Genomic DNA, 8,907 nt, shown 5'->3' with positions numbered 1-8,907 from the left:
CTGAAGATAGTCACACTGGCCACATTAATGGCATCTCCCTCGGGCAGCCCACATCCGTTACCTGGTGGGTGGTGAAGGTGAGGAAGAAACCTGGCCCCTTGCTTCATGGGTGGACGACTCCAGAAAGTCACCCCAACTCAGGCTCCTGGTGAGACTGGCTGCCACAAAGAGCAACTCCTCCTGCCTAGCTCTACCTCGGGCACTCCTCTGTGAGCACAGTCACCAGGCCACTCCCCAGAAACTTCCTCTTATGAATTTTCACCTCCAGTCTGTTTCTCCAGAACCAAACCAGGAGTGTTCAGAGGAAGTGGACCGGTGGGGCTGGAGCATCCCTTGACAGCAAGAAATGAAGACCCCTCCTACAGGCCTGTGAGCACCCATCACTCTTGCTGCTGAAGCACAACTGTCACAACTTTCCCTGGTGATGAACTCCAAGAGGATGTAAGTGGGAGAGAATGCAATATCCCAGGCTTTTGAGAGATTCAGAAAAGGTACCAATTATGAGAACAATGGCATTTGATGGCTCTTGCTGAGTCATTGATGCATTAGAGAAAGACAATGTGCGGCTCAGGGCTATGAATCATCCATTGAAAGCAAAGTGTAAAAGTTAGAAAGCCTCTCCGAGGCATCTAAAGAGACTCTTATCTCTTATAGCAGGAGGATAGAAAAGCAGAGGATAAGGTCCAAGACTTATAATAATTATAAGAATAGCAGCCCTCCAAAGAAATTTGAATTCCCAGCCCTGGCAAAAGTGCTATGACAATATCAGGGACTAGTGTGAATGAGTGGGACTCTACCCCTTGAGTGCACACAGAACATCAGGATTGATGCTCTCAAAATGTTAAGACTCCACTTGGAGCCCTCTGGGTCTCCAGAAGTGGCCCTGTCCTCCCAGTGAGACACTTGGCTCTTCTATAACTTGAACATATTTAAATCTCTGAATTGCAAGATAACTCAAGGCCCCCAAGGATCCATGTCACCTCCCACTCCTAAAATACCGATAACTAGAGTCAGGTGAGAACGGCACATGGCAGGAAAGCACTGGGTATGTTCTGGGAAGAAAGGGACCATGTTCTTGGGGGCTGCAGGACCCAGCCATCATGTGCCAGCAGAAGAGAGGTTGTTTATGTCACTGGATCCCGAGGGTGAAGGAGCAATGGGCCAAAACATAAAGTTGGATATGGGTGAGCTTATTTATATGGGGGCAGCCTGCTGTGCTAGATGATTTGCCACATGGCGAGGGCTCTGGAGGATAGTTTTATCATGCTGCTAAGATGACTCTAGGAACTTTGAAAAAAATTATGGCCCATACTAAATAAAGTCAAAATGCCAGCACTGTTGTGATAGATGATGAAAGAACTGATAAATAAATCTTATTGCCTGAGCCAGTTTTCTGACCTAGAACCCACTAATTAAAGGAGAGGTCAGGTCCTCAGTAAGTGAACACAGAAACACTGTATTAACACCACAGGGATTTACAGTCATTTATTTAGATAACCATACATTGAAAAGCAGAATATTCAAACATTTTGAGAAATGTTGGACATGTATTCATACTCAAAGAACCCAAAACTCATGAGAGTCTCCCCCATTGGAGTGGGGTGTATGTGCCAAGTGTAAGTGGAGCTCTGGCCAAGGCCTGGGTCCCAGTGGTCACCTGAGTCCCTGGACCCACCCAGTGGTCATTTCCCAGTCTCCCAAATGTTCAGCTGGAATAGATGCACTTGGAAGTTGACAGAGCACCCACATGGGTTGGCTGGCCTCTGGGCTAAGAGCTATCATACATATTTAAGTAACATTTCAGCAACTGCTTTCTTGGTTGACTCACTAAGGAAAAAAAAAAAAGTCACAACCCTGGAGAATTGACAGAGATCAGTGCCAACCTTAAGCCCTTAGGGGATATGTGGCAGGTGGTGCCATCATAGCCCATTTAATAGACCAGCATGGACACTACAAAAGGTGGAGAGATGCTGGAGGACAACAGTGGGCTAGGCCATCTCAGCCAAATAGTAACTCCAATGGTGGACATGGAAACAGTTGTGTCATCTTCATCAGAGCTTTAGAAAGGATTCTCTTTTCCATTTTATTTTTTTAGTACTGGGGATGGAACCTAGGGACACCCTGCTGAGTACTGAGTCACATCCCCAGTCCTTATTTTTTTATTTATTTATTTTTTGGAGACAGGATCTCACTTAAATGGCTAAGACTGGCCTGGAATTTGCCATCCTTCTGCCTCAACCTCCCAAATAAGCTGGCATTATGAGTGCGTGTCACTGTGCCCAGCTCACTAGAGCAGATTAAGGAGGATCAGAATCAGTGCACATTTACATGGTACAGAAAGCTGCTGCCTGCAGTCACAATGTGATAAGGAGGGACCTTAACCATTTGGATGCTCTACAAAGCATCACATTAGTCCACCATATCAGTGGTATCAGGTTAATCAGGCAAAGGGAACAAGAAGGGGCAAGTACATTAGAGGCTGGGCAAAGGCCAGGCACTTCAGAGCATTGGCAATAGACTCTATAAACCAGAGATCTGCCTTATGAGCAAAGACTTTTGAGACTCCGTGGCCTGGATAAGTAGAAGAACTTTTTTTTCCCCCAAAATAAAGACTAATTTGTGCTTCCTGTACTACCACTAACGAAGAAGCACTGATAGCCAGTACTTCCACACTAGGGAAGTACTGTTCCAACCCACTTCTCCAATGGTTGCTATCTCCAGATCAGGAAATGGCTCTAGACCAGCTCTGAGCTGTGATACCACAATAGGCTCTGTGGTTCGGACCATATGACCTGGCGGGCCCTTCGCTCTTTGAAGTCTCTTTGGGGGGAAAAGCTGCAGTGTGGCATTTATGGTAAGCTTTAGTAGAACCCAAAGTATGCCCTGAGTGTTCTGGGAAAAGACTATGCTAGCTACAATGAGAATTAGGTCCAATTTGACTCCAGCTCTTGGTGTGCTATAGGTTCTGCTAAAACTGGAGCACTTGATCATGATACCTCAAGTACCCTGAGCAGAATTGTTTCTGTGAACTGTATGACATTCACCAGGTCATAGGAACAAATAGCCCCAACCATACCCCAAAAAAGATGGAAGAGGAACATTTAGATCAGTCATGAGCAGGGCTGCAGTACACAAGCAAGCCACAGTTCCAGTGGTCCAGACCAGTGTGCAGCTATTCTCACGGAACCATGAGGGGTGAGGGGCCCTAATAACCATCTGTCAGTGGTTGGAATTTTCATAGAAATTGCATTGAATCTGTTGATCAGTCTTGGCTGTATGAACGTTTAATAATATTAACTATTCTAAATCATGAACATGGGATATCTTTCCATTTATTTGTATCTTCTTCAATTGCTTTCACTTCCTTGGTTATATTTATTTTTTTTTTCTATCTAGGGTAAATGGGATTGTTTTCTTGATTTCTCTTTCGGCTAATTCATTGTTAGTGTGTAGAAATGATACAGATTTTGGGGTATTATTTTTTTTAATCCCACAACTTAACAGAATTCAGGTATTCTAACAATTTTTGTGTGGAATCTTTAGAGTTTTCTATATATAAAACTTTCTCTCTCTCTCTCTCTCTCTCTCTCACACACACACACACACACACACACACACAAACACACAAACACACACACATACAGCAGGCCACCTTTAATGCAGGGGCTGTTAGACTTTGAGAGGATTTCTCAGTAGAAGCAAGGGAGGCAGCAGACAGAACAACAGACACCGTGACACTGTTGACCAGTGAAACTATTTTCTAAGAAAAAAGGCAAAAAGAAAATACTTTCAGACCAAGATGGACAATTTGCCACTGGCAAATTACTAGAGGAGAAGCTAAAATCATGAGAAGGTTATTAGGATCTAGAACTTCTGAAACAAGGGACAACAGGCAGTGCCACACTAAAGAAGGGAACAGGATCCAACCATGCAAGGGACAGTGCCGAGGCAGAGAAGCGAGACTTTCAGAATGACCAGTCTTCTATGTCCTCCTGCCCACCTGCGTGACCACGCTGTACGTTCACTTTAGACCCTGATGACTTGAGCACACATGCTTGAACTTCTAAAATTCTGACCTTTGTATTTTAACTGGAGCATTTCCCCATTTGTATTTGATTGATACATGGAAGCTTCAATGTCAAAGGCAGAATTTTGAAACACTGAGAGAAATATGGAAGATGTTTATGACTTTGAGGTAAGAAAGCATCTACTCAACTAAAACTAAGACCCTCTATCACAAAAGACAAGATTGATAAGTAGATTATATTAAAACTAATGACATTCATTCATCAGGAAATGTATTCATCAGGAAGGACTACTTGAGGCATAAAGTCAATGAAGCTATTTACAATAAGTACGTGTGACATCATTAGTACCCCAGAATATAAAGAACTGCCATTACTTGATAAGAACATGCAACCAACCAAAAAGATATAAACTGAAATTTACAAAAAAAGCCCAACAATCAATAAACATATAAAGGATATTTAATCTTAATATATAAGACTATAGTGGCACAGGAAAAGCTAATTAGAATCCCAGTGAACAAGCATGTCCTACTCAACAGTTGTAAGAGTCAAACAGCTGATAATACTAGGTGTCAAATATATGGAGAATGGAAAATGTACATAGAATACTTCCAGACAGTATAAATTTGCATCTCTGCTTTCTAGCATAAATTGGCAATATCTATTTAGGTCAAAAATGTACAATCTAATCCCAACCGATTTGCTTGTATTTAAAACATGTTCGATTTTCACAGAAGTGTTATTTATATTAAGTAAAAAAAAAATCTAGAAACAACTAGAATATCTTTCATCTGAAAAAAGGCATAATATATATATATATATATATATATATATATATATATATATATATATATATATATTTTCAAATCTGTCTTCCTGTACCTTGAACATAATTCAGCCACATGCATTAATGCCATAGAATTTCAATCATATACTACTGAGCAAAAGAAAAACTAGTCTTATAATAAATACAGAGCATGTTTTATTAAATGAACTAAAATATGTAGTTTGGGGAGATGGACAAATATGGATAAAGTATTTTTTAAAAGTATGCAGAAAATTTTGCAGAGTTTAGGAAAGTAGCCATATCTGTGGAGGCAGGCAAAGAAAACGATTTAGAAATGCTTCCCTGAGGACTTGCAAGCTACTAAGAACACTCTATTTTGGGCATTAATTTCTAAATACATCTTTATACATACAGTGATATATGGAAATACATATCATTACATATTTTATATACTCTTTAAAGGCATATCTTTCACAATATATCTCACATTTTAAAAAATGAAAATTAAATAGTATAGAGAGATGGGAAACATGTTGGTAACACCCTCCAGACATTGAGAGTGAAACAGTGGAGAGAGAGTAGTTTGTGGAGAAGAGAGTACAGGTCAATAAAGTGGGGACAGCACTGCCTACGGCAGTGTCCATGGGAATGAACCAGCAAAAGAGAAATTGACCATGTAAACCAGAGAAATGGACATCTGCAGAAATAAGCCCTGAAGCAGGTGAGAAGGAAAGTTGGTGCAGCTCATAAGGAAAGGAACTTCCTTTCAAAAGATCAGCTTTATCTCCCTCTGTACTGAGAGAGAAGGCAGAGTCAGGCGTGGTGGAGACAGGCGTGGAGATCTGGTCAACACAAGATGTGGTCTTTCCCATCTGGTTGTTTCCAAGTGAAGAAGAGCCACTAGTGGAGGAGAAGCAATATAAGAATTTCAGGAAGAGTAGAAAAGTAACAAATGTCTCAGAACCACAAGGAAGGGCCACCCTGGAGAGAGAATCCTTAGGGATTAAGTGCATGACCGCCTCAGGGAGGGCAAAGAACCTTGTCAGAAGAGGTGGACCTAGGGGACTGCAGATGGATCCACAGGGGAGGTGTCCAGAGCTTTGAGAATCGGGGGGAGTAGGGACTAAACAGAAGCCCTATTGGGTGTTGAGAAGCCAAAGGGGCCCCAGCAAACTTCCAGCTGCCAGCAAACTTCCAGCTGCCAGCTGATGATTGGCTCACAGGGGCCCCAGCAAACTTCTAGCTGCCAACTGATTGGCTCCTCTGCGGTGATGCTCATTGGGCTGTTTCCCGCCCTTTCAGACCACGGAGCTGCTCATTGGCGGACTTTTTTTGGCTTCGCCCACGTAACCCAGCCAATCGGCCTCAAGAGCAGGAGGAGTGGGGGAGGTTGAGAGGCTTGTGGGAAGCCGGTGGTGGCAGTTGGGCTCTGAAGGTTTTCCTGAAGAGCTGTGTGGTTTGGCATGTGTGTTCTAAAAATAAAGTTCGTTTCTTTTGACAAGTGGCTCCTGAATCGTACCCAGCCAGACTGCGGCAATTGGGGTCACCCCCAGGAGTGCCCAGCATGAGGAATGGGAAGAGGAGGTAGAGCTAAAGGAGCAGGAGCTGAATGACCAAGGAATAAGTACACACTCGGAGGCAAGAGATCCAGAACCTTCTTCATGAAAGCCACCAGACCTCTCATTACAAGCATTGGCCGGCATTGGGGCACAGGTCATTCCCACGAAGCAACCTGTACTGATTTCCCGATCCTGACATGGATAAGTCAGGTTCACCTACAACGGATGATAGAGCTTCCACTCACACCCGGGCGCTAGAGAAGCGTCCAGTGAGAGGTCAGTGGGAATTTCCGACAAAAAGTGAACAAGTCTGCAATGACCCTGAAACCCTTCTGGATCAGGAGACTGCTGCTGACAAGTCAACAATCCAGCGCTCAGGAAAAGATCTTACTTCCATTCCAAGACGTCAAATAAAATAAAATAATTTGCATTGGTAATTTGAAATCTAGAAGCAATTGAAGGATTGCAGCTGTCTTATATTTCTTAATTCCTTGTCACATCTTGGCAGAGATGTTAGGAGCACAGCTTCGCTTCCGTTAAAGCAGGGGTCAGGAGCTCTCCATAGTGCTGGTATATGGGGATGTAACTGAGCAGATATCTCTTCTCCCACGGGATCAGCGTAGGGTTCTCGGGGCTAAGTTCAAAGGCACAGGAACTTGCATGTTACTGATGTTCTTCATTGTAGGCAATATAGCTGCAATCCTTCAATTGATTGTTACAAGATTGCCCAGAATTTGGAAAATAAAAATATAAGCTTTTTCATTATAAAGTCTTGCATGTGGGTGGGAGGAGAGAGAAAATAGAGAAAAGGCTTGAAAAGGCTGAGGCAGGAGGATGGCAAGGTCAAAGCCAGCCTCAGCAGCATGGCGAGGCTCTAGGCAACTTAGCCAGACCCTGTCTCAAAATAAAAAATAAAATAAAATTTATTTTCTAGAAGGCCATCTTAAAAAATAACCACCATTAATAGTTTGAGGGACATTTTTTCAGATATCTTTTCCTGTTTATGATTTGGATGCGAAGTGTTCTCCCAAAACCTTCTGTTATTGCAGGAATATTCAGAGGCAAAATGATTGGGCTCTGGAAGCTATAACTAGACTGGGTAGTAACTTCAGGCAGGTGGGCCCCTTCTGCCCTCTCTCTCTGCTTCCTGACACTGGCATGAGCTGAGCAGCTTTCCTCTGCTGGGCTCTTCCTCCATGATGTGCTGCCTTACCTTGGGCCCAGAGCAATGGAATCGGCCATCTGTGGATGGAGAACTGTGATAACATGAGCCCCAAACAAACTTTTCCTCCTCTAAGCTGTTCTTGGTTATTTTGGTCACAGCAATGAAAAAAACTAAAACACTAAGAAAAATATATATTTGTCTTATAATATATATTGTTTTGCCACCTTCCTTTGTATCTAACCACACAGGTGGGTGTCATCTGGTTGATAAATATGTATCTATGTGATCCTTCTTAATGACTGCCAAGAAATTGCAAATGTAAGATAAATATGTGGAACAAATCCTTTCTTTAAGCTATTTGATATTTAAATATTTTTTACTATTTACAAAGGTGAAGTGAAGCTAAAATATAAATACCTACATATGTGTCAGCTTATTGCCTTGGGGTGAATTTCTGGAAGTGAGATTACTGAGTTAAAGGCAAGGAATGTTCAAAAGCTTCTAGTGACTTAGCCAGAAGGCCCGACTTTTGTGTATAGAAATGTGCATTTCCTCTGACTCTGGACCACACTGGGTATTATATTTTTTGCTATTTTCCAATTTTTTTCCTTTTTCTGTTGATCTCTATGTTTTTGACTGCTAGTGAGAATGAGCACATTATTAATGTTCGGCAGCTTACTATCATATATTAAGTAAATAATTTTATGAGCCTTGATGAGTGACAGGATGCTGAATGTGGGAAGAAGCGCAGGAAGACTCTCTGCTGCCCGATGGCCATGAGTTGGGGTCCACCCTTACATCATAACAGCCAGCCTCACCGCAGGCCCAGAGCAATGGAGTCAGCCAACCATGGATCTCTGAAACCGTGAGCCCCAAAGAAGATTTTCCTCCTCTAAGTTGTTCTTGAGAAGTATTTTGGTCAAAGTGACAGAAACTTGACTAACACACCCCTATGACCTTATTTGACCTTTTCTCTTTAATGGCCTTTTCTCTAAATGCAGTCACATTCTTGGTCATGGGAGACGTCAACATATGAATTTGTGGTAGATGCAGTTCAGCTCCAAAACATACGCTAAGGTTTCTAAGAAGAAATCTCAAAAAATGGGGACTTATGAATGCCTCAATGTGGCCAGTTAGAGAGCCTCATTGTACCCTTTCAGATGGAGTGACACTGCAGTGGTCGGAGCCCTGAGCCGGAAAGGAGGGCACAAATAAGAGATAAGAAGTCAGGTGTGGCGGTGCAGTGCAGTGCGTGCCGGTAATCCCAGCAGCTGGGAAAGGTTGAGGCAGGAGGATGGCAAGGTCAAAGCCAGCCTCAGCAGTATAGCGAGGCTCTAAGCAACTTAGCAAGACCCTGTCTCAAAATAA

At 42.7% G+C, this 8,907-nt stretch overlaps 1 long non-coding RNA gene across 1 annotated transcript; it reads left to right on the top strand.

Moving 5' to 3' along the window:
- The first annotated feature begins 283 nt into the window (after nt 1-283).
- On the top strand, nt 284-6,804 carry LOC120888705 (uncharacterized). Its single transcript, XR_005732404.2, has 2 exons — nt 284-441; nt 6,318-6,804. It is a non-coding gene; the product is annotated as an uncharacterized LOC120888705 (long non-coding RNA).
- The last annotated feature ends 2,103 nt before the right edge of the window (nt 6,805-8,907 follow it).

The sequence above is a fragment of the Ictidomys tridecemlineatus genome, chromosome 6 (assembly GCF_052094955.1).
Source record: "Ictidomys tridecemlineatus isolate mIctTri1 chromosome 6, mIctTri1.hap1, whole genome shotgun sequence".
Classification (NCBI taxonomy): Eukaryota; Metazoa; Chordata; class Mammalia; order Rodentia; family Sciuridae; genus Ictidomys; species Ictidomys tridecemlineatus.
Note: the sequence above shows the minus strand (reverse complement) of the source record. Positions and strands in the feature narration are given on the sequence as shown.